The following is a 26949-nucleotide window of genomic DNA, read 5'->3' on the forward strand; positions in this document are numbered from 1 at the left end:
CACTAAGTGAATCTTAAGCCTACATCTCCCTTTTCATCTCTCCTCACACTGTAATCAAACATTTTTTTTTGCTGTAGCACCCTGTTCTTATTCTTTCAACAAGATACACATTATTTTCTAATGCCATGGCATTAAAGCTTCTTGCAAAAGACAAAAAATTGAAGCCGCCCTCTGAATTGTCTCATGTGCCATCTGATCTGACCTAGTATTTAGCTCTAAAGATCCAAAACCCAGAATACATTGGGTGATTCTGCATCCTCTCCTCCCGGTCATAGTAACAGTGATTTTTGTCTCCCATTGACTTTGTATCTTAATGGGTGTCTAGTTATGAACAGCAGTGAGTGAAATATTCTGAAAGGAATGTTATTGGATGGCTAAGTCATGTAAGAAGGGAAAGGACAGTAACTTAATCCCCAACGCTGCAATATCTACTATCTCACCATTTCCAATGTTTACTATCAAAAGAATTACCCTTTAAAAGGAGAATAGTTTTGGATATCCAAACATGTAAACGTCATTTTGTTTCTTTGGCTTTATTTAGAAGATTTCTTTTTTCTTTTTCTTTTGTTACTAAAACTAAGAAAATGAAACTGAAAAGGTATTCCCAAGAAAAGAAGCTTGGATTTTTGCATTTTTTTGCAAATGCACTTTTTTTACATTTTATATTTTCTTTTAGCTAATACTTTTTAGTATGTGGAGGAATGGAAATCAATTTCTTTGTCTTGCAAACTGCCGAATGCCCGTATACTCAAAATACAGCCACCTGGTTACAACTTTGAAAGCCTTTCACACTGAAAGAAATCTCCAGATGAATTTAGATCATGTGCAGGCTCTTCTTTAAATTATGAAATTCAAGAACAGCTGGGCAAGGAAGAAAGCTGGCTTTCTCTAGACATGTCCTGTTTGGACATTGGTAGAGCTGTTCAAATAGGGCAAATTAAACATTACATTTCTACAGATGTGGTGTTCTCCACAGAGACTTGAGTTAACATAATTAATAAAGAGTTTTAGCAAAAGATTTACTTGTAAATTACTGGTCCCATTTGGGCCTGAAGATTCCATGATGAACTAGAATGAGCTACAAATAATATTTAAATTCTAGCTGTTTATGTGTAAAGCAATTTGTGAGTGAAAGCACTCTTCCCAGTATCACTCCAAGAAAGTAATAGCATCAATAATACATGGATGAAAAGTCCTTCATTTTGAATAGTCATAATGTTACAATAGCTTACTCTCAGGCAGTTCTTTTAGTAAGACACTTACAGAGCACTACATTTTACTGAACTGATTCTTATACCAAATATGTTCAGTTAAAAGCTTGTAGTGTATTATCTTATTGAAATAAGTCTAAAGAGCTGTTTCTTCATAGATTTATCTATTCTTTGATCTATGTGTCCCCCAGCAATGTTGAGCTCATTAAGAATGACTTAATTCAAATTGACAGACACATCCTGATTCCTGTCCCTTCTAACCTAAATTAGTTCATGGTTCTGTGATTCTGTGTTGAAAGTGCTTTATGGTTTTAACTTCTGAACTCGACTGAGAAGAAAACTGGGAGAGGTGGAAAGGGTCACGAAGCACCAGCAAGATGTTTTTATGCTGTGTAGCAGTGAGGATGTTGAGATATGTTTAAAGATGAGGTATTGTAGCAGCTAGTTTTCCAGCTGCGATGGGAAAAGAAAGTCTGATTTGAAATAACAACTTTTTTTTTTTCTTCAGATAGCAAGAGCTCCTGGCAACAGTGTGCACAGAGAGAGAGAGAGAGAGAGAGAGAGAGAGACTCAAAACATGAGTTGTATTATTATTACTGCTAATGCAAGAAAAGTAAACTTGGGTATCTGGTGAAACCTCAACAGACAAAGGAAGCTGGTGGGAAATGGTTACCACACTGTGAATCAAATACTGGTCAATTCTCTCCATTTCCTTCATCAGCGAACCTGGTAATGTCACTGAGCTATTCATGAAAGAAAGTTCTGCAGATAATGGGATGGTTTGTGTTTCCAATAACGAAGTTTGGGTTGAGGCAACAGAAGGAGGGATTACTGTTAGCAGCAACAAACAAGAAAAATAGTCTCTGATGTGTAACATAAACAGATGATAATGCTGGGACCAGTCATAAAGGTATCTTCTCAAGTGTGGTTGGGAATTCATCACAGGGACTTCAAGGGGCTTATGAAACAACAGAACCTCACTTTGTTAATGTTTAAATATGCACTAAAACTGACATTACATGTAGTCCCTACGAAAGCCCTTAGCAATGGATTTCAAAAATATTTGAATAGTTAAAATAGTAGAAAACAAAAAAAACAGAGGTCCCCTTTGTCACATTGAAAAGAAAGAAATACAAAAAGGAGACTTAGACAGCTAGGCTTATGCACCCATATTAACGGATATCACAACACAGATTTGCTGTTTTTTTTTTTTTCATGAGGTTAGTTAAAACCCAGTGGCACACTTCAGCATTGCCACTTACAGTGGCTGCTGGTTACATTTCTGTATTGAAAGATACCTTTGAGCAGGTATCTAACCTGTCTTTACTGGTTGGAAAATACAGAAACCTGTTTCTTTCTTTCTCATGTTAATAGTGTTACTAGCTAGGTATGAATCTCAAGTTACTGACTGCATTCACTTCAGAGAATAGCTATGGAGCAATTCGGTGCCATCCATGGAATTTTTCCTGCTTCTTAGAGGAATGATTTTTCTCAGCCAGTGGTTAATTCAACAGCAAATTGTAACTACACAGAATGCTGCTACATTTTTCCTGATGTCATAGATACAGAAAGGAAGGTTCTATGAGGCACTAAAAAGAATTTATTCCAAAAATAATGAAAAAATCCATCCCTAGTTCTTACAGTTCTGCTACACTCTATGAAATTTTGCAGTTACTATCCAGAATATTACAGAGAAAAAATTCCCATTCATTCCAGTTGTGTAAAGGGCCAGGAAACAGATTTAATTTCCCTGGTTCATAATTAAGTCAAACCAACCCTTGCAGCTCCAGCAGGATATATGAAGAGGTCTAGAAGGCAAGTACTTAGACCTTTGCTGTACTCTGGCAAATCAAGAGCACTGAGGAAACGCACAGAAGGGGGCGTGTGAAAAGGAAAAACAGGTGGATCTGCTACGTATGCCTGTTCACCTCAGCAAGAAGACTGGTTTTCTGTTCTCAGGGGAGGCAGTGTTGCTCTGAATCACAGGATGAAGCTATGCAATGGATGTCAACTAATAATTCTGCATTTTTCTGTAGCTTTGGATCTTTGGATTCTCCTTTGATCTCTGTTCAGGGGTTCAACTTTTTTTTTTTGGAGGAGGATGAGAGGGATCAAAAATAGCGCTGCACTCCAAACAGCAGTGCCCTATTCACAAAATACACAGCAGATTACCTAGTCTCATTTTAAAACTATTCAGCAGTTTACTAATTTCTGACTCATGCTGCAAATTGAGCGTGCATCTTCGCTGAACTTCCACAATGCAGCCCATAGCTAATTTTTTCCCTGACAGATGACAACTAATTCAGAAGTTATTGATGTATATAAGTAGATTAATTTGTTCCATGTAATTTGCATTCCCTTGCAGCCATCAACAATGAACGTAATTTACTGTCATGCTGCCTAACTGTCTTGAGTTGCCTGCAATAGTCTTTTTACCAGCAAGTTTGGCCACTTCGCTATTCAGACTCCTTTCTACTCAATAACAGTATGAGTCACTATGAATTTAGGAAGACAAGTCACTCCAGGCAAATTAATCCAGAGCTCCTTGTACCGGTCTGTATGTGAAGCAGGACAAAGAAGCAGATGGCTCACTAGATGGGTTGCTTAAATATTTAATGCACATTAACTTTACTGTACGTCACCTTCAAGGGTGCTGCTATTCATGCAGCTATTATCCATTTTTTAGTATTAGGTGAGCATACAGATTAAGGGCTCTGATACTTGATACCGTATCGTGCTTCTGCTGTTCTGTGGTGCTCACCAGCTGACTTTCTGCTTTTAGCGTATGGAAACCAGGAGGCCTTTCAAGTTCAGCTAGCCCTTAGTGGAGAAGAATCAAACTCATTCAAATTGTCTCACATTCACCACCAGCCAAGAGTAAACAAAATTATTCTGAATAAGCATATGTCCCATTTTTTGTTGATGAGTTGTTTGATCTGCCCAGAGTCAAAGAGGAAGTCAGCAATAGAGCTGTTAGCATAACTCAGACCTGCAGTAATTCACTAAGTATTTTTCTGCTCATGAAGGGAATAAGTAGGGCCACTAGTCTAAATGTGGATGATATGAAGTGCTTCAGGTGTCTTTTGCAATCTATGTATTTCATGTATATTCTTCTTTTCAGAAGGTTTACCTTGTCCTTAAGGATCTGAACTGCACTATTACAATCCACAAAGAGCCACTCTTCTGTATTTTCCTGGTACCACAGTCAGTGCCACAGTAATAGGCACTTTCCAATGGCATGCAGATCATGATAGATTGGCTTGCTAACATTAGGGAGGAAAAACAGAGTTAAACAAATTCTAATATGGCACATCCAAAAATAAGAGTCTTCTGTGAGCATGACTTTAAGTAATATGTTGTGATTGTGTTAAGAAATAGATCTGCCTGCCCATTTCATTTCAGAAAGTCAGTTTAGAACTTCTTAATCCTCTTAATTCTGATTTTCTTCCGCTTCGATCCAGCTTTCTTTCACCTTTTAATATGCTACAGTCCAAGCCACAGTTTAAGAAAGCAGAATGAATCAGACAAGAAAGGTCACTTATGATAGACTCCAACACCCAAAGCAGAGTAGATAGGCTCCCAAGAGGAGTCTGTACTCACACCAGTAACAAGAGCGTGAGTAGGAAAAAGAACAAGGGTCAGGGGACTGTTATTGGGAGGTATTAAAGTAAGCTGGAGAAAGCATAAAGGAAGCAGGAACTGTGATTCCAAACAACTTCAGGTCAATATGATCTCACCACTTAAAAAGAGAACTTCATATTCATGAATGATGTCAAATAATTCATAGCTGGAGATGTACATCCAAATACTTGTGTCACAGGCTAGTAACTAAAAGGCCATGCAGCATTTCCCATAGGTCTTGCCAGTGCATCTCAGCCCTGACTTGTGTTAGCTTTAGGTTTGAGAAGGTCATCCATTTCCCAGTAATAATTGCTCATTTGCAGTGGACATACTCATCAAGGAACAGCCTTCTCAAACAAGAGGCAGAGCAGCAGTTAAGGAAGCACCAACCACTTTGGCTTAGAATGAGAGTGTGAGCTGACAGAGGAGCTGCCTAGGACCTTTCCATAGTTTTTCTGGCTGGAAGAAAAAGGCACTATTTCCCACTATGTTTTGATAACTGATAGAGCAGCAAGACTGTATCAGCTCTGGCTGTTATGTTCCCATGCATGATTCTGAGAAGAAAGCCACTGATGCTGAAAATTTATCAATCTACTGAGAGGGCCAAAAGGAGCACAAGGAGAACAGATTCAAGATAAGTTTCTTAAATTTTCAGGAGATGACTGAAGACTTGCTATGAGCTTACCTTTTTCACCTCCAGCACCTTCATGTACCAAGGGAGGCACATTACTTTTATTGTGAAGCTTGTCATAAAGTATATCAAAACCTTAACTATTGCCCAAGTTTCTTCTGTGTATGAAAAAAAAAAAAGCAAGAAATTCCCCACATGCAGTGCTCTTTTTGAGAAACTTAGCACTAGATGTGCATATGATGGTCAAGAAGCAAAAGGGAAGTCAGCAGGAAAGGAGGCTTTCATGATCTGTGGGATCTCTGGCTTTTATAGTCAATATCAGCTTTGGTTTACCTGCATCAGCCACACACGATGAGTGGCAGCAAGGCAAAATTCTCTGGCCATAAGCAAGTTATCCTTTAACGGGTAAGAGTCAGAAAAACATTTTCCCAAATCTTAGAAGGAACAACGCCATTGCAGGGAGTAGGTCAGGGTAGTGAGGAAGAGAGTGAGAAGCACAACTAGGTATATCACAGCATACCACCACTCCTTCAGGGATTAGCAGCACAGCTAAGAAGCGGAAGCAACCTGACACTTGGCAAAGTACAAACAATAATCAGACAAAGGTAAGTGTAGGACCAAATAAAATTGACTGCAGAAAATAAGAACAGACTGAAATAGAAATTTGCTCGCTAATCAAAATCAAAAATGCTTGCAGGCAAGATAGAAGGCACTGCAAAGATGGACAGCGTGTACCTCTGAAGTATCTGCTTTTACTTCCTTTTGAGGAGCAGGCGCAAGGTTAAGACAGTAAGTAGGAATTGTCCATCAGTATCTGTGAATGTCACCACCATGAATGAAATTACTGCATGCAGAAATCCAAAATAGCCAAGCAAACCACCAGACAAACTAAAAAACTAAGGCTCCTGTGTGGAATGGGAGAGTTTCATAGGGAATAGAATCTAGTAACCATAGCTACGCTCTTACCAAGCTGCTTGGGCTGCAGCCATGAAGTACAAATACTGTTTGAATATTCCAGACAACACAAGACAAGCCTCATTCCTCTTCCAGCAGACAGGGGGATCTAACAGATACATTTTCTATGCCTCCATTGCACCAGATTCACCACTGACCTTCAGTTTGCTCAGTTCCTTTGTCAAGGTTCTGTATGTTCATACCTGCATTGTACTACTGCAGTGCAGTCATAAAGCAAAGAGTATCAGATCTGATGTCTCTGCAAAGGAAATGAAGAGGAAGTTTGTTCCATTAAAAAAAAGATGTGAGGTAAAAACAAAAGGCAAAAACAAAACTAGGCTTTTTAGTGAATATAAAGAATTATTATTTAACAACCAGCAGAGTACAAGCACTGCTGTCTTGGAGACTGTGGTATGTCTGTGCAAACACAATGTATTTACTTGTTTACCAGCCAATGTAATATCTGCTGTGTTTAATGCCTATGTCTTCATTAGGCAAAAAACACTTATACAGAGACAGACGTGCATCAAAAGGCATATGCATCACTTAGGTCCTGCTTAGGTAAAACATACGTCCAAATAATTTTTTTCACTGTACTTGCCAAGCCAAAATAACACAATCAAAGGTGAATTTGCTTTTAACTGAGGTGAATTCTGTGAGTCTGTGAATGTATGTCTTCCGGGGGCTAAGGGGTGTTAAAACATATCTAAAATACAGAAGTCATTCAATTTATTTTTGATACTGGCAAGAAAAGCCAGTGCTATGAACAGTTAAATGCACAGTTCTGTTGTCTTATTCAAGAATGTGGTTCCTTTTCTTTCTGTATGCAAGATGTTTTCCCACCATGATCACAAGTCCATTGCTTTCAGCAAGCCTGTCCTTTCAAGAAAAAACTCCATGTCAGCATTTGCCATTGTTGCCAATAGAAAAGCCCTCAGTTACTGAAATACACTAGTGGGGAGGAAAGGAGATAGGGAAAAACACAGAGATGAATGAGTAGAAGTATTTTTAAACAAAGCGGTAAAGAGAATGGTCCTACTTTTTTATGCAGCACAAGCTAGTGTCACAGTAACACAATTTCCTAAGAGATTCTCAGCTGCCTTGGAAGAATTAATGGTCAGAGTCAGATGTGCTATTCCAGATACAGCTGGCCCAGGTGAAGAAATTTCTCCCTAGCTGCTTGTCACTCTTACATATCACAGGCTATTGCCCCCTTGGAGCTGCAGAATAACAGCACTCATGATCATTCCCTGTCTTAGTTCGATCAAGTTTGAACATTAGCTAAAAAGTACTTAATAGCAGCATTCTTCCAAGCCATACTCACCAGCCTAAGTATAAATTATAACGAAATAACAAACTATTGCTATAACTAAGTAGACAACTTTGCATGCTCTCAGGTTTCAAAGCATGTGCCAAGTTGGCTCTCACCCATCTCTAAAGGGCTTTGACTTTTGCGCAGCTTGTGCCAGTACTTGACAGAATATTAGGCCAGCGCTCCAAAAGAGTCCTGGTACATCGCATAGTGACACTTGAGTGTAAAATTTAAACCATGACCCAAAGTCATAATCTAAAGCATCTCTTATTGACGCTATGCACAATAAGAGCAAAGAGGCAAATAACGGCTGCTCATTTTGTGTTTTTTTCCCCTTACAGACAAGAAGTGAAGCAGTTTGAAATTTCTACCTTCCTCTTACTGCTGTTTTCTCCCTCTCTTCTACCACAGGAGCACAGGACTGAGCATCAGTTAAACTACTTGTAGAAAGCACTCTACAGTTTCTAGGGTGCTTGAAAAGTTATTAGGTGAAAGTACTTGCAACTATGGCCCCATGAGTCTGTGTACTGCAGGCTAAAGTTGCAGACTGATTTTTTTTATGGTCTTGTTATTTTTAAAGCAATTCAAACTATTTTTGTCTTTTCCACTTTTGCCGCTAGCGTATCAGCATGAACTTATCAGAAATTTTATGGGAAGATGGGAAAAGAATGGCATCCATAGAATACCACCTTCTATTTGGACAGGCTTAACGCACAGTAAGACATCCAGATTTGTGTGCAGATTTTGGGTGCCTGCTCCTCAGAGCCCAGTCTCAGTTAATTCAGTGCATGTGGAGGTAGCTTACATTGATTCCCCTCTTATTTCATCTTTTCAAGTCAGTCACAGCTCAGGGGCCATCCCTGAGTATGACTTTCTCGAGCACCTGTCTCAGAAAGGTATCAAATACCATGGCTTGAGACCTGGCATTTCTGTGACACAGAGACCTATTTCCCTGCGCAAGTGGTAGACCTCTCTCCAACTATGACTGATCAGCTCAGCTGAGGAAACGCTGCAAAAGAGCTGATGATACCTCCAGCCACATGGATGTGCTGATTAGGGCAGCAGCTAATCTAATACCATCACCCAACAGTGACATCCCCTTCTACGCTTCTTGTTGAGGGGAATAACAGCTGAGAAAGAAATAGCTGCTAAAGATATTAAACCCTTTTTTACAATTGCAATCTCTTTTTATAATGCTGATTTGTTAGTACTTGCTTTTATTTGTTTGCTTTTTTTTTATTACTCTTGTCTTATGGAGGCATATGCTCACCATTGGTTAGGTGAAGAACTAGTTTCTTCCTTGTAATAGTATATATAATCATGGAATTCATTATAATGTAATATTTCTTTCCCTCTGAAACACCATACTTTGGTTCTTGCTGGATTTAGGATGCTAGAGTGAGCCACTATGACAATTCTTATGTTCTTATAATTCTGTGAACTACAACTTATTTGCAGCCTTTCTGTGAGACGTTTAGGCACTGATATTGGATTTTTGCTTCATGTTCTTAGTTTTACAGTTATATTATGGTTCCACAGCCACTGTCAATCAGAAAGAATAAATTAATCTGAAATTTTTCAAGTTCATTTTTTTCAAACACAGAGAACATGAGATATCTGGTAGGAAATGGTAAAAAATTTAAAGGTTAAAGGTTGAAACACTCTCTCACTGGAGTAGAGATTACTACATAACATCAATACAATTGAAGGCTAAGAAGGGGGAAGTTAGCAGACTGTGAAATTAAATTAGGCATTCAGAGAGTGCTCAATCTGTTAGTGACAGCTATTAATTGCAGAAATAATTGTCCATTTTAAAAGGTGTTCCTTTGCTTTTCCTTGAGCAGATCAGCTCACCAGAAGTATCCATTTAAACAGAAGTCACTTTTTTACCTCTCGAAAACTGTTGGCAAAACAAGCTGAGATAGCTGGTTTTAATGGATTTTTTGTTAATGCAATTGGGAGAGAACGGTAGTATTTCTAGCAGGCATAGTTTGAGTAAGTTATGCTAAATATGCATTTCATACTTCATATCAGGAGGGCTGAATATGCTCAAATCGATGAGATTTTAATATGCTTTGTAAGTCTTCTTCAGGGAAAAGCCTGCAGGGTTTTTTAAATAATCATAGAAATGGTGGTGGAAAGAGACCTCTGGAGGTCTGTATAACCCATGGCACAGACTCTGCTGCAAGCTGGAGAGCAAACAACTGCCACGTTTGGGAGAGGCTTGAAGGCCTGCCACCCTCCTCAGGTCACTTGGACCACTTCTTGTGGAGATGCCTGTGGCATTGGTCATAAGCATCCAGCTGACGCTGTATTACTGTGACCACACAGGTGTGGCCTATGTGAGAACACCACTGATTCTCACTCACTTGGCATAGATGAGGAAGTTGCTCCATCCTTTCTGATTTAGCAGCTTGGTCTCTATCAGAGAATTTTTAAAGCCACAGTTCCTCTTACATTGTCTTTCCTGTGTTCTCCACCCCAGCTGTTTGCAGGATTAGACTCAGGCAAACAATCCCGTCTCTCTGCCACAGTGCTGTATTAACAATCTGAACCAGAGTTAAAAAACAGACTCTTGCTTCTGCAAGGCTCCAATACCCCCCCTTCCTCCATGTTCTTTCAAGTGAGAACATATGGAGAATATTTATCTTCTTTTGCACTGGCTTTCATGAATTTCACATCAGACTCCTTACAAAAGTGCTCATACAGTCCCTCCAGCAAACTTGGCAGATCTTTCCTTCCCACCTGCTTAATCCTAACTTTACTTCCTAATTCTCCAAAAGCCTTTGGTGTGAGTGCATCATTCAACCAGTGAATGTTGCCAGTGTCTTTTTAATTTACAAAACCTAGGTAACACAAGGCAGAAACCAACAATGTAGGTAATACACCAGTTCTTCTGAACCTGCCTCGGCCTTGCCCAAGGAAAATAATACTGCAGCTCCTTCGGGCAGCCTTGAGACAGATGGCAGCTTGCATAGGAGAACCTTTAAAAGGGCCTTACTCCAGGAACACATAGAGATTGAGTGACAGCGGTGGGGGAAGGACGTACTCTGAAAGTTTTCTGGCTGTTTTCACTGTAGCTTGCTCTAAGCATTCGTTTTATCACTTGAAATTATTGGTCAATACTGCTGTGTTGAAAAAGTGTCTGAAAAAAAAAGTGGGGATCTTCTCAAAACTGCTAACAGAAATGTTCATTGCTCTTTGACTGTGTGTATTTGCTCTGATCAGAAATTAAATGTGCTGAACCTCTCAGGTGTAGGGATGTAGTTGCATATTTTAATAATAAGACTTTTATACACACATACACAAAATACATAAATATAAATACAAATAAATAAATAAATACATAAAGCAAAATGTATAACTATATGTGTATTTAACGCCTTGCTGCTGCTCCCAAGAGCACTGACACATCAGAGTAACAGTGGTTTGGAAAGGCATGTCAGGGCTGGAGGGTAAAATTTCCTGTGGTTAAACTGTGTTAACAGTGCCACTGTTAACTGTGTTAACCTTTCCTCAGGCTTCCCTATTAGATTTTTATAGCTGTTCTGCATGAGAAGCTAAGCATGATTGTATCTCATGGCAGAGAGTGACTTTGGTTAGATAAGACAAGTACAAATCTTAGAGAGCAGACTGCAGGGTGTCTCATAGGAGCAGTGTTTTTCTCCTCCCCAGAAAAAACACACCCTTTCCATTCCTAGCATATCAGGTGTCCAGAGGGGCTGCTGCTTCATTCACCCCGGAAGCAGGTATGCCCAGGCTGGTTTGTGCTTTCCTCTTCTGCAATTTGGCTGGCTCAGGGGTATCTGTGCTGTTTCACTGCCTGGTAAAACTGGCCCTAGTAAAGGTACTTTTGATGCAAAACTGGGTTGATCCAGGTTGGCACAGCCCTCTCATTTGGAATATTGGGCGCTAAGTGTGTGTAACATAGAAAAGAGGTTGTTAGACAGATTTCTTAACAGGTTTCTAAATTCTCATGTTTTAAAACATTTATTTTGAAGGTTAAAAAGGGATGGACCTTTCAAAAATTTAAGGGGACTTTGTGTCCAAAAAAATGTTGCAACAATGCTCTGTCTGATAAAGTATTGTCATTCCTAGCATTCCGAGTATTTAAATTTATCCAGTGTCCTGTCAAGGGTCACATGAAGATCTCAACAGTATGCTGCTGTTTTTATGAGGCATATCACCTCAAGACATGCTTAAAGACATGGTATTAAAGCTATGGCAGAACTGCTTCTGGCTTAGTGGTGTAGACTTGGACCAATACTGACTAAGTCAACGAGCTCTTTTTTTTGAGGTTTATTATGTTATTTTCCAGGCACATCATCCTATAGTTTTTGAATGCCTCTGTTCATTTTTTCCAGCTTTGAATATCTGATAAAGGGCATAATTTTCAGAAATTATTTTAAAAATCAGGATCTTATCATAGTAGGATCATATTTTTATTCTTATTTTACAGATAGAAAGCTGAGAGATATCAGGAGAGTGAACTGACCTCTATAAAGGTACATAATGGCAGGAATGGGACTCATCTCTCCTGCCTTGCTGTTCAGTCTTCAATATTTTGTTTCAAACTTCCATAAACAGGGCTAAGAAAAATCATTACTCATGTTACAGAACAGTGGCTTCACTTCTGTTGGACAGGATTGTTCTCTGGAAAATAGTCTAGATGATTAAATTTCAGTAGGGGAACACAGGAGACAGTTACAAGAAACAAAAGTAAAAGAAAGTCAAGAACGAAAATAATTCTGAGCCAATGCTTGTGTTGTGGAGGAGGAACTCAACGCAAAAGTTTTGGAGAATTTTTTCTTTCTTCATTACTTTATCAGAGAAGGGCAACAGCTGCACAAAGAATATGTTGAAAGACGTTAGGCTGGGTTTTCTTTGGTATGCTTTGAAATCTTTATGTTTTGTCTTCTTTTAATGCAAAGTGTTTTTTCCAGATATGGCTTGCCTCATATCAAGAGATGGAATCCTCTGCAGCAAACCTAGACTTTTATAGCTGACCATGGTCTCAGCATGAGCCATCTCCTCAGAGTAAATTGCAAACTTGGCTCTGTAGGACTCTGGACAAGCCCAGGTAGAATGGTGTGCCTAAGGCAAGCATGAAAAAGAATGGCTTGCAGCTTTCCACTGCTTCTTAAGAGAAACAATGTCATTCTGGAACAATGAATTTCAATAGGAAAATAAGAAGATAAACATTGCATTAAAGGCAAGCACCCAGTAATGTCAGCATTTTGAAACTGCAGTGATCCTAACACTGTTCTATTTTGGTTTATGATAGAAGATTTGTACTGCTTTTCATGGCATTGCTGGAGTAGGGAGGAGAAATGTCATTACTAGTTTGTAATCTCAGGCTACTCACTGCATTCCTGCTTCTCAATATATTTTTAAGAAGCGAGTAAAACTTTCCTACTTTAACTATAGCGAAATCTATTTAAGAGATAGCATTTTCACACCTCATACCATTGAGGAATGAATCAGCTTGGAAAAAGTTAGAGAAGACCTCTATCTCTTTTTGTCCCTCACAGCTCCCAGAGAGACTATTTTTCAGGTTCAAAAGACTCAGAGCTTGCTTGTTTTTTCTGTTTCCAGCAGCATAACGCTGAAATCTGGTGTTCTGGGGCCTGACGTTCCACTTGCTGTGCAGAAACACAGTGGACCTGACCTTACGTATTTTCCAAGTAAAATTCTGACTGATTCCAATAGAGTTTAGTGCCACAGTAGAAGCCAGTGGAGCAGAGAGAAGCATATGTGTGTGTATGTGTGTTGATTTGCCACCACATGGCAGAGAAATGTTTCTTGTGATACTTCATGCTGATAGAGGATCAAGTGGACAGGGGTCCCTTAACGCTCTCTACATCTTTCGGTAAATCTACGTTGGAAAGGCTATTCCCAATGAACTTGAAACTAAGCTGAGACAAAAAGAACTGACCCCAAACTCCACACTGGAAAAATCTTTTAATATTTACTTGATTGTTCAAGCTGCTTTTTCCTGGAGAAAAAAATTCACCAAATTAATACTTTACCCTTACTTGCTCTCTTTCTACCATTTTTCTCTCACCATTCTTCTTTTCTAAAATTTCCCTTTCCCCATACCTTTAATTTTCCAGGAAAATATAAATGCTTAAGAATTTTGGAATTTAACTAAATTATAGTTTGGAAATATTTTATTGGGACACTTACTCTCATTCCTACCTTGTAGAAGCAATTCTTCTCAGCTTATTTAGTCTGGAAAAGAAAAAGAGAGGGTTGATGAGTGCATCACAGTCAGTTTTGCAATAAGTGCAATTGCTTTTGAGCTGCGTGGGTAATAATCTAAAAAAAAGTCAGCTTAAGTTACTCTTAAAGACATGCAGGGGAGGGAGAGTGTTCACGGATGATGGTAGTTCTCCTAAAGATTGCAGATACTGAAATATCGTTGTGTAATCCTACAGCCCAAAAGACTTCCCTGTTCCAGAGAATTTCTTATTTAGGTTTTCTATGTAGTAGTGTTCAGTGTCTGACCTATGAGTACAGGGCAATTTTTATGTTGGGTAACTATACAGTTTAAGAGGTCGTAGGTAGGATAGTGTCTGGAAAAGGGATGCTGCTGTTGCTAGCCGTTCATCCGTTCATCCAGGAACATTCTGAGTTTTGCTGGTTTCTGCCCAAGAGCAGCCTTGGCTTTGACAAGATGGGCTATCTGTATGACAAAACCCCATTCCTCTCATCCCAGACTAAACAGGAGTGCAACATCTGCATGTATAGACTGATTAGTCCACAGTTACCCCAGTGCCTGGTGGTGTCAGGAATTCTGTAGCCCTGTGCCTTCCCCTGTGGTCCCACAGAAGAAAAGTGGGTTTCAGTGCTGCACAGTGTAAGAGTTGGGTACCTTTAACTGGCACCATTTGATCAATATAAGCTGCATACAATCAGCGAGGAAGGGTTTTGCTCTTTTGCTGTCCTTAACGGTCAAAAGAAAATTGATGATTAGCTGATCCTGTTTTTATGTTCACTTGTGGGACTTATATCGGCTTACGACAGGGACTTTTTGCATGCGCTTTTATCCCTTAGTTGATGCTCAAGGGATTCTGATACGAATCTGGCTAAGGATAAAGGCAGAAAGGGAAAAGAGCAAGAGATAGAGAGTCTCTCACTCTTATCACAGATGACTCATAATTAGTATATTGCTTCCATCTCTTTCCCAGTACAGCACGGATAGTTTTCTAGTGACAATGTGTCAACTGTAAGCTATTTTGCACTTCAGTTAGGAAAGCTTAGAAAGACTTTCCCACCTCTGAATACTTGGCAGTTTGTCTTCACCTGTTTACACTAGGCCAGTTTTACATGTCCTTCACCTTCATCAAATGGGAAATTTTGCCTGAGTGGGAACTGAAGGTTTAAGGAACTGGAGAAATATTGGGTATTGCTGCCAAAACATTTCAGGCATCTAAAACATAATAGATCTTGAAAGAAAATATATATTTAATTAAAAGATATAGATGGCTGAACATCCCATTTTAATTTGTGGTTTAACCCTCTAGTCTTAGCATAGCTCTCTACTCTCGGTAAGGAATCATGTTGTCCTAAACTGTCTCCTTATTTAGCCAGTGCAAGCCACTGGCCCAACACAAACTTGTGAGTTATGTGCACCGATGGTCTGTCCCAGAATGGCCTTTCAGGTCCAGCCTCTCAAGTCAACTCACAAGGAATACAGAGTGTGCCAGCTCCTAACTGGTGGACAGTGTGATTGCCTGTTGTTCATTCACATTTGTTTCTTTCATCTCTTTTGATACTTCTCAGAAAAATCAAAATCCCAAAACAAAGACTCATAATCATTTTTTTAGTAACACTCTAAAATTTTCAGCGAGGCAGTACGCAGGATCTCTGTCCATAGAGTTCTATTTTCCTCTGTGATGCTGATCTTAATCACTTCCTTCCCCCCTTCTCTTCTTTATGCCATCTCCCATGTTCCAGGTGATCTCTCTTAAATATTTTTTTCCTGCCTCTCATCCTTAATTATGTCTCTGCTCCAGTGAAATGGGGAGGTTCTATTGCCACCATCTGGAGGCTGCGGCTAAGGCTAGATCCTGTAGGGTGTTTATAGCAAGCTGGGACTTTGGCCACTTTGCAATACTTCTTTTCCTCATTGGTTGCTGCAGTTCAGTTGGAGAAATTATAAAAACAGTGTAACCAATAAGAGCAAAACACTGTGAGTCAGCATGGCTTTATGTATTCTCAAGAATTATCCAGACGCTATCACAACTCTAAATGAAATTTGAAGTTTGTTGAGATAGCTTCATTTCAGTTAAATATCTGTGGAACAGATTCTGACTTCATTTGTACGGGGAAATAAACTAATGCAAAATGAGATTAAGCCTTAGCTTCATGTTCGCCCTGAACCAAGATCAGATTAAAAACGTTCAGACTATGCTTATTCTGCTTTTCTGTTAAATCTTGCATCCTGTGGCCTCTCTGGAATGCAGGTGCGGACCAGTGCTATATGCTGTACAAACAACACAAAACAGAGTCTGACCTTGCCCTGAACGGCCCCAGATCTCACCTTGTTTCTGAAAGCTTAATTTGTATGCCTATCTTTTGTCTTTTGTCTCCAGTATTTCTTCACTAAACATGAATGATGACTCATTCTGAGAGTCAAGTAACATGCTTTGACCCTGTGCATTTGTTGAATGGGTACAAGATACTTTCACATTTGACACATGAAAGCACTGCTGCCATAACAATTTCCTGCTGTTTGATTATGCCGTGTTTTCTTCCTTTGCCTTTTTATCATTTGTGACAAGTGCCTTTAAAGCCTCCTCCATATTGACTTATTATTGTCCCTTTAACTCATTGTTTTCCCATTTTTGAAACCTTTCTTGTATGAATGCAACCTGTTAGTATGTAAGAAAGCTACTGTTATTTCCACTGGCATAACCTTGGTTACACTTAGCATCAGTGCTTGGAGTAGTGAAGTCTGCAGGCCTAAGCTTGAACTTTAACCAAACCTGTGGGATACTGCTGACAGAACAACTGCAGAACCAGCTAGAATCAGCCCTCAAAGATACAGAACACAATGGACAGAGGTATAGGTTAACCTCTGGGTAAGATAGGCACTAGGAAGCAAGACCATAGCAACTGTCCCGGGATGTAGACACGAACCAATGAAAAGGATAGAGACCACTGACTCAGTAAAGAAGACTGCAAGAGACTGTCACTGGCAGGCAGGGAAGACTGTACAGAGTATAATTATCCTAGAATTTCTTTGTTCCGGGTCCCTCTTCAGAGGTACCCAGCCGGAGCTCAAATAAACAATCGTATAAGAGTCTGACTCTGACATAGTGGTGAATGCCTGGGGACCTTTATAACAGAGAAACAAAGGAATCACTGTGACCACTTTTTTGAAGGGAAAGTCTACGTGCGGATCAGAGGGAACATAGCAGTTCCTCAAAATGGTCTCTGGAAAAAGACAGGAATGTCTGCTAAGAGTGAAAATGTTTCTCTTTCTAAACCGGTATAGCTGCTTGCTGATACTTTTGAAGACTTTGATGTAGACTTCTTGCTTTGGCTTGCTAACGTGTCTGGCCACGTTTTTGGCAAATCATTACGTGCTGAAAATAGGTATCTGTGAAAAATTGTTTACAAAGTTGAGTAATTCATTGGACACTGTGAAAACAGCAAAAAAACAAGAGCAAGTCTGTTTCTGAGGAAATCATGTATGTTTTTTGACTGAGAATACTGAAACTCCTCCCCCTACACTGCCCAGTGCAGCTCATTTCAGGCTGATATAAATGATGTTGCTTGTGCAATTGATTTGCTCAGGCACCATTTTTGCTCATATGTCTACACAGCTCTTGGAAGAGAGCTAGCTCACCTCCTGCCACCTTGGAACCTCTGCAGGGTAAGCTCTTCAATAGCTGCATTCGGTAGATAAATTCTTTACTATAGACATGATTTAAACTCTTTCTGAGATGAAGGTGCAGGTTTTTGTCTTATTCTAGTGCCTAAAAGGGAGGATAACCATTACTTCTCATTTTCTGGATATGCTTATTCCTTGAGGTATGTCCAGCCTGTGTGTTGTCAGCAAAAGAAGCCTGCGACTAAAGCATGTGTAAGAAGTGTAGTTCTGCTGTCAGACCTTTTAGGCACATTGGCCCACAATTAAGACTTCTTTTGCGTACTTGAGGTTTTATTCCTTAATGAAGGGAATGGATCACTATTAGCTTCCTGGAAAGCAGTAGATGAAAGCTGGCTCAGTTTTTCAAAAACTGTAATTCTGACATTGTGTAAGGAGTGCTCCACTGCAAAGGTGAATGTTTCATTAATTTTTAAGAATGTGAAACTGCACTCAAACATTAACCAGCGCATTTGCTGTCTAGACAATGCACCAATACCCCATAGCAGTCACATTATCTTATTCTGTTATAACAGTCATCAGAAAGCTAGTTAAAATGGTGAAACATCAAAGTGGAGATTTTATTCTGATGAATGACTACTTGAAATAAATTACTAGTTTTCCCACTAAAAAAATACTATAAGCTTTACCTCAAAAAAAAAAAAAAAAAAGTAAATCAATCTTGCCTGAAAGAGATGGGGTAAATTCTGTTATTGATAAAGAGTATGCTATCCCTGGAAATTAATTATCTCTAAACATCATTTTTCTCTGTTGCTATTCAGTACCCTGTTTGGAGAAAACCAACTCTCAGTGGCTTTTATCTGACCATTAAATCAAAGTAGTGATGTCCTTCACTTAAAACTGAAGTTTCCCACGTAAATAACAAGAAGACTGATTGCATTCTCCCTTCCTTGAGGTCTCATGTTAGTCCAAAATAGATGTTAGTCCAAAATAGATGTTAAATTGTCTGACTTAGTGGAAATGCATATAGGAAGCAGAAAGCAGGGAAAAATTGTGATGAACACTGTTTTTAAAGGTGGCTGAGAGCTGATTGTCTTTAAAAGTTCGCAGAACTTTGCAGGAGATAGGAAATACTGAAAACTAATGTCTAAAATCTTTTTAAATGGCAAAAAAAGCACCATGATATAGTTTTAGTTTCTGCTGAGCATATTTGGCTTCCACTAACAGCAGTTTTCCAAAACTTAGTCTGTGACTTTCAGATTAAGAAAAAAACACAGAACATAACACTCCTCAAAAATCCCCCAATAAACCAACCAACAAAAATCTGAAATGAAACGCTCACTGTTCCAACAGAAACAGAAATATTCCAAAGACATATTCCTTTAAAATCAAAACCATGTTTTTCCACCTTGTAAAAACAAACAAACAAACTCAAACCTCTCTCTTTGTAGACTGAATACTAACTGCAGCAGCTCTTCCCTGATCTTTGACTCCCTGTGTCATATCTTTTATTCCTTTGGGCATTGGTGACCAAATAAGATTGACTTCAGAGAAAAATAAGACCTTTCTACAGGTGGCACTGTTGGGGCTATTTTAAGGGCTGAAGCATGGTTGCAGGGACAAGCTCAGGGGCAAAGTTGCAGGGACCTCCATGGCAACTGGATAGTTGGGACTGAAGAGAACAGCAGAAGCTGAGAAGCCCCTACACATACAGGAATGTTTTTTTTATCTCTCCCAACCACTTATCAAAAAGGGAGAGGAAGGTGGCATGCTGCTGCAGATCAGGCCTCACTGAGCAAAGGATGAGTGGCTCAGCTCTGTGACAACTTAGCCCTACAGCTGAGAGAGTCAGAGGGTGGGATCTGAAACTATGGCCTTCCTTCCACCATGACTTGTAATGAGGTTACAATAGTTTTGAAAGTGTTCTGCAGTAACTCAGAAATAGGATGAAGCTTGATTACCTGTTAAAGACTGAGGACTTGAGGAACGAGAGGGGTTATATCTGTTGGCTGCACATATCCAAACAAAATGTCATGGTAAAATACCTCCTTGCAAATATTTGGAGTGATGAGAAGTTACAGAGTCATTTATTTAACTACTCTAAGAAAGAAGCTTTGTATGAAGTAGAAAATGTATGAGGGAGCAAAGACTTACATTTGGTTTAAAGTACACAAGGAAAGGCAAAGGCTCTTGGCAAGTAGATTAACCTCAAAAGAGTCCGCAATGATATATCCAGGAGAAAAGGTCACTGAAAAGTCTTAGGGCAGGCTTTGTACTTTGCATTCGGGAAAACTCTCTTTTAAAACAAAGCCTTTTTTTTGTTTTGGTATTTAGTACTTTCGTAATTCTCTGAAGAATCACACATCATTTCCATAAGAAACTAGTGTAGAGGGGCAATAGCAGGTTTGCATTCGTAAAATAGATATTTTATATACCAATGTCCATGCATAAAGCACTTCCAGATAACGTTAAACCCTTTTATCTTGCTGGCTACTGGGACCTAGCCAATGTTAACCCATTCTGTTAAGTGAATAAGTAAGAAATAAAGTAAAATAAAACAATTCATGGATGCTGCCATTCATATCCAGCTCTGAAGAATCCACGTGGGATTACATGTTGCAGTAAGAGTATAAAAGCTAGAATCCTCTACGGAAAGAAGCCAGAGGAGATTGTGCTCTATACCACTAACACCATACTAAACAGAGTTTTTCAGCCATATTTTGGGAATGATCACATAAGTGACATTGACTATTCTGTCATCAGATAGAATTTGTTTACAAGCAACCTACAGTATCCTCAGCACAGTATAAAATATTTTATGACAGATGCCATATTTCCTGAATATATTCATCTTCTTTTGTTATGACATTACCTATTAGTCTCTTTGCAGCTACTAATAGGTAGGGAACTAATAATAGTTATTAGATTTTCACGTTAACAATCTCAGATGTTTAATTCTGCTTATGCTTTCTCAAAATACAGGAGTCCAGTTGATGTAGGAGCAAAGAGTAGAGGCTGCAGTGCAGGAAGAAACAGAATACACTCAAGTAAGGTATAATATTACTTCATCAACATCTACCCTTATAACCTTATTTTCCTATTGCTTTCTCCCTGTAACAGCTACTTCATCCCTTTGCCAGGGAAATATTGTGGTTCAAATCTGCAATCCTCTTTTACTGAAACAGAAGTCTTGTACAAAATCTTTGCTGTTGAAACACATTTCCTGGTTGGGTTCCCATATTACAATTTTTTCTGACCTTTGATATGAGTGTTACAAATTCTCCTAAATAGATTCTGCTAGTGAAAAGTTGCTAAGCAACTACTCCCATATGATCTACTGCATTTTAAATAAATGAACTAGACAAAAGCAAGTTTATAATATAATGGGTTGTAAAAACAAATATAACCCCCTAAATAAACAGATCCATAAAACATTTTATCCAAAAATAAATAATTTTATGGGGAAAAAACAAGGGGTATTTGAAGAGACACTAAGCAGAAGCAAAAACAAAGAGGAGAATCACTGGTGCCACTTCAGAGGCCCAGACTGGCTGTAACCTTAGCATACCATTTGGTGACTTTAACGGGGACACAAGTGACAGACTTTCTTGCTGGGTATGTTTTCTTGAATGATATGTTAAGTGTTTTTTTAGTAGCTGAAAATAATCTGTAATTCTTCTTTCAGAAGGGCCAATGTGATTTTTTTTCCCTCTGAATTCAAGGGAGAGGTACACTGTACTTCCCTGCGCTGTTTCCCAGTGCTTTGTATCTTACACTGCTCTGCCGTTGCAGTCTGCTCCTCAGGGCAAGGTAATTGAAACCCGAAGAGTGAGGAGTTGGAACCTCTTGCTAAGATACAGAGGAGGCATCCCTGGTCGAAAGTGACCTTCAGGCACCAGTCACCTTTATGGACACGTAGCTATTCCCTCCTTCCTGTTCTGGGACAACTACTGTTGCTATTACCCCATCACTACCTTACCACCAAATGCCTGTCATCTGTACCATTTCTAGCAGTCTTGTGCCTTTTCATGTTCCTCGGAGAAGGACCCCCCCTGCTGTCAGGGCGATGTGTACCAGAAGATGATTAGGAGCAGCAACAAAGTATTCTCTCAGTGCCAGAAGCCCTGGGAAAGTGCACCTAACATGAAGACTTGAGTCAGTGCCAAGACGGACAGGTGCGTGTGAGCTATCTGAGCGCAGACATTGAAACTAGGGCAAGGACGTGAGAGAGGGAAGATAATCTCGATGCAGAGCGCGGCTTGCAGCAATGTAGCAAAGTAACTTTAATCTGTAAACACAGCTGTATTCTCACACAATAAGGTATATAAAAGAGGACGGAATATGAAATAAACAGTCCCTGCTTCGCTACACGCAAGCTTCGTGCTGCAATCCCCACATCCTGCCACGGATAGTCCAGACCTCTGCTTGGCTCACAGATGTTTGAAATAGAGCTTCAAGCCTTCCCTACTGAGCCATTTGCTTCCCCTGCTTCAGAGCTCTTACATCAGTCTCTGTTTTTCTGCAGAAGCAGAGGCTATCCTCCGTTTCTCTGACGGTATTGCCCTTAGGAAAAACTCCTACTGTTGGATGCACTGGAAAGGGCTTCTGCCACTCTGTCTCCATGTTAGGCAAGGCAACTGCATCTGCATATCGGGTAACAATGTCCTATCATAGGCAATTTTCACCTCATGTAGCGATGGCCACTGAAAAGAACCAGCTGTGCTAGTCATGACCCAGGAGAATCCCTTGATTGAAAGCAGTCTCAGAAAGTTTATGGAGTGTTTCCACTCTTTCTCCCCACCTCTTCCAAGTCACAAACTATCAACCATCCAGCTCCACAGGATACATCAGGTCCTATCTGTATATGAGAGCTCCTTCCCACATTACTTGCAGGTGCAGCCCCATTGGACTAGTTTTTAGGTTTGTTAGAGAGCAATACTTCTGATCTGAGGCAAACTGCGCAACGCTTTTGTACCCACAGTTGACTGGGGTGTTTTTGTTTTTCTTCTTGTTTTTTATCCCAAATGTTCATGTCGGGGGAAGGAATGAATTCTTGTCTTATTTCTAAACAAGGGCCCTGACAGCTTCACCTATGCCTAGAGGCTTGCTGTCCTGGCCACACATTCCTGGGATTTTGAGGCTGAAGTTTCTGTCATTTATATTAACCACTGAGAGGTCCTATTTACCCTTTTCCTCATACATAACCCCAAATAATCACTTGAATGCCTTCACCTCTGCCTTTTTCACTGCCCGAATCACAATTTCTACTGATCCAGGCTATGTTTTTAACTTTTGCATGGATTTAGAACCAAAAGATTCTAAAGACATAGAACAAAATGGACAAATGATGAAATCTTATCAAAGCAGACAATGCTAAATGAACCACTTGGCTTGTCTTATTGATGTTGCCATTGTTTCTGTTGCAGTGCCAAAAAAGAAATAAATCAAAATGTCCCTTTTCTCATTAGCAGTCTAGATTTTGATGAACAGACAAATTCCAGAAACATCTATTTCTATCCCTTCTCCCTACAAAACCATCTATTCATCATTAATCTACCTCATTAATGACTCTACAGCACATTTTTACCTTCCATGTCAGGCATAACTGTTTCTTTCCACTTTTTAAATGTGTCCACAGGCCCAGATATGTATGTAACTTACAGAGTAAGTTACAAGTATGTAAGTATGTAACTTACAGAGATAATAGATGTCACTAGTGATTACAGACTGGTAGTTATTCTAAAAAATTTACCTGAACTCAGACCTGACTGGCTTTTTATAAGGATTTTATTATTGACAATAATGTTATCTTGCAGTATTTTTGGGTGCTTAAGCATGGGTTTTCTCTACCAGCACTTGTTTACCATGGCTGGCCTTCAGAAAGGCAAGGTCCTGCCTGCTCTATATGGAGGTCGTAAACACTTCAGCATACCAAAATCGGCACAGCATGCCTATATGTTGACATTTCAGTTAATTTCTAATAATGTTCAGCTGACTTAGAGTAACTACTTGTATTTTCCTCATTTGCTTCATTTTATTCTTGGATAGTTAAAATGAACACTTCTGTGAAAAAGTACCTAAATATATTTATTTCTTAAAAATGTATAACGTCACTCCAAACATTGACTTGTACAGAGAACGTAACACGAAAACTTTAATGACATCATTACTAATTCATACAGAGTCAGAGCAGTGCCTAGGAACTCACAAGTGGAAAGCATGAGGACATCTCTACCTAGAAAGGCTAATTTAAATATAAGAAGGTGTAACAAAAAATAATGCAGAAATAACATGGCAAGTTTAGAGTCAACTGTCAGGGCACTGGCTTGCCTTTTCTCAAAAGCAATGAGATAAACAATTCATTTTGTTACCAAGATGGCTGCTCTGTGTCCCTTTCTCAAATGTCATTGAGCAGCAGAGAAGATGAGGAGCTGGAGGTGAAGGTAGACAGGTTAATAACATCACCTCCTGGAAGATTTTATCTGAGCAGGGGAGACTGGAGGTAACAGTAGCTGGTGAAAAAGATTATGGGTTTTCTGAAAAGTGGTCACTCTATTTCAGTGACCACAGCGACAATTAAACAGTGTTTTGTACAATGTGTGAGGTATGACTCCCAAGTTTCCTTCTCTGGCTTCTTTCTTGTGTGTGGATCCTCCTGCTACCATATTAAGTAAAATGTTATCAGAGAAGATAGATAATCTTTGTTTTTAGAAAGGCTGATTTCATCTGCTCCCATATTGCAAAATGCTGTTTGCTCCCTGTTGCCTTCAGATTGGCAGAAGAGTCCTCAGCAGTCTCGATATCCTCCCTACATGTGGTACAGTAGGCACTGTCCCCACTTTTTGATGTGGCACAACTTTGATGGCTGCAGTGCTACTTTAGTTCACAAGAAGGCTAATCATTGTGCAAACTGCAAATTTTTTACAGACATGACAAAAGCACTTGGGACACTGCCTTGAGAATAAGTAACCCACTGCCCTTACTACCTGGACTTGAATGCAAATGTTGCTCCTGGATCTAAATCATTGATGCACTCCTTGAACAATCAGAATTCTAATTAAGACCAGTTTTATCTTTAATCTTCCTCTAGGCCCATCAAATTGAGTTTGCAATATATTCCTGATTTCTGTGAAAACCAGTTGGGTTTGCATTATGTTCTGCCTCGATTGATGTTAATAGTAAAGACAGTTAGATAAGCTGTGAAGATGGCATCTTCTGATTTAATGATTGTCAGTGTGCAAAGAACAGAGACTGAATTCTAGCACTGCTGGTGACAATCTGAGGAGGAGGTATTTAAGATATTTTTCGGTACAGTTCAGGTCTTCCACAGAGTCCTTTGTTTATCTGTGCAGTCAGTGACACACAGCGCATGAATAAAGTGAGGTTCATGCTGTGGCCAGAAAAGGATCTTGAGGCTCAGATTTCATGTAGGTGGCTTAGTTCAGCATGGTTGGTGACATCATTGTCACCATAGGTGACATAGGTGTTTGCCCAACATCCTCCACACAGACAACTGTCACAGCTTACAGCCTCCTGTATGAAGGCAGCTGGAATAGGTTCAACCCGTCTTAAAACTCCGAAGCGTGAAAAGTAGCAATGCAGGAGTTACTTCACGAATACTTCAGAAATTTGTGAGGGATGGTTGCAGTAGATGGGAGGAGACACATGTGATTACTTTATCATTCAGTCTACCCAGAGCTGTTCTTTTTTACCAACTATATTCTTAGTCCTTGTCAGTCATACCTGTCTTGATAAATTAGGAAGCGCTGAACTGACATCTGCTCTCTGTGGGTGGTTGTGCCTTTCTATTGATGAATGCCCCTCAGAGCAGGAAATCATGGTGGAATGGGGGCTTTCTCCTCCAGTGCAGATAGAAAGGAGAGTGCTGGGACAAAGGAGAATGGTTGTGGTGAGGTATGAAGGAGAAAAGTGGAGGGTTTGTGAAAGGAAACTGAGTATGTCTGATTTCTAATTTCACAGTCCAAAGTGACATCGTTATAATTTTTCCTCTTAAAGAAACATCTGAACACTTCCTGAAAGGATTATTCCTATTTCCTATGAAAGTTGGTTTAAGGAAGAGCCTCACTAATTCAGTCTGAGACAATTGTCTGTTTATTCCAGTAGACTAATTTAGAGATGAGCGCTGCCAATTTGCAGCTCTTGATTAGTCTTTCTTTGGATCCCCTCCCCTCTTCCAGACTTTGTTCTTTCTGTCACTACAGACTTTAAGAATTAGGGCTGTCTGTCATGAAATGAATGTACAAGATCTAGAACAACAGGCACCAGAAGAAGTCACCAGAACAAGTCTAGAACAATAGGCACCAGAGAAGAAGTCTTGCTCTGAAAGGAGACCTCTATTAAGAGTGTGTTGTTCTACTTTGACTTTAAATAACTTGGGAATTTGCTAGTGTGTATATTAGGGTGGAAATGTTTGATTTTTTTATGCCTTTTACAATTATTTTCAAAAGACATGGGAGAGTAGGAGAAAATATAACATGAAAATATAAACATGAAAATACAGACATGAAAATATGAAAATAAGTGACATTTCAGGCATCAAAAGAAAAGTGCTCAGACTCTCAAAAGTTTTAGGCACTAATGTCAACACAAACTTTGAATGGTTCATGCTTCTAACTCCATCTCCTTCATCCAGATGTTGAAATCTGGGTTTAGGAATCTAACTGGAGGCATCAGTATGTGGGTTTTTTTTTAACAGCTTGGGCCTAACCTATACTTTGACTGCTAAACAGCAAGTCTGATAGTCTAAGATACCCATATGCATACTTATGACCACGGAATAAATAAAGAAAATAAAATCTATTTATTTAAGTCAAAAGTGATCACAATTGTTTAAAATGTATGAACTATGATAAATTTCAAGTGTTTTTTAAGGATAACAATTTTTAAGTGGGCTGCTGGGATTCTTTGAGTGCAGGATCATTTGCATGACAACAGCTCTGCAAGATTTCAAGAAGAGATAGCCTTCTATTTTCTCTGACTGGGATGAAGAGGAGGAGAATGTGAGGAAAAAAGCCTTTGGGCACACATGCAGAAAGAGCAGAAGAGAAAATCATGGTTTGGAGAGAGGTCTGAAAAATGAAATTGTTCTATGGAAAATAATTCTGGTTCCCTTGTGGTATATGAGTTAATACAGAACAGAATGTAATCACATTCTGGGAAGATGTGAAGTAGAAAGAGCCACCAGAAAAAACAGATGCAAAATGACTGCTCTGTGAGTAATGTATAGAATAGCTGACTCTAAGAGGACGGGTTCAGCAAAAATGAAATTAACTCCAGTGAGAAAGGGTGAAATACCAGGCCTTCCCCTCCATATGTCCAGATTCTATGTGAGGGTGCTTCTGGTGGAGTGAGAGAACAAATT

Source organism: Struthio camelus, chromosome Z (genome assembly GCF_040807025.1).
Source record: "Struthio camelus isolate bStrCam1 chromosome Z, bStrCam1.hap1, whole genome shotgun sequence".
NCBI lineage: Eukaryota > Metazoa > Chordata > Aves > Struthioniformes > Struthionidae > Struthio > Struthio camelus.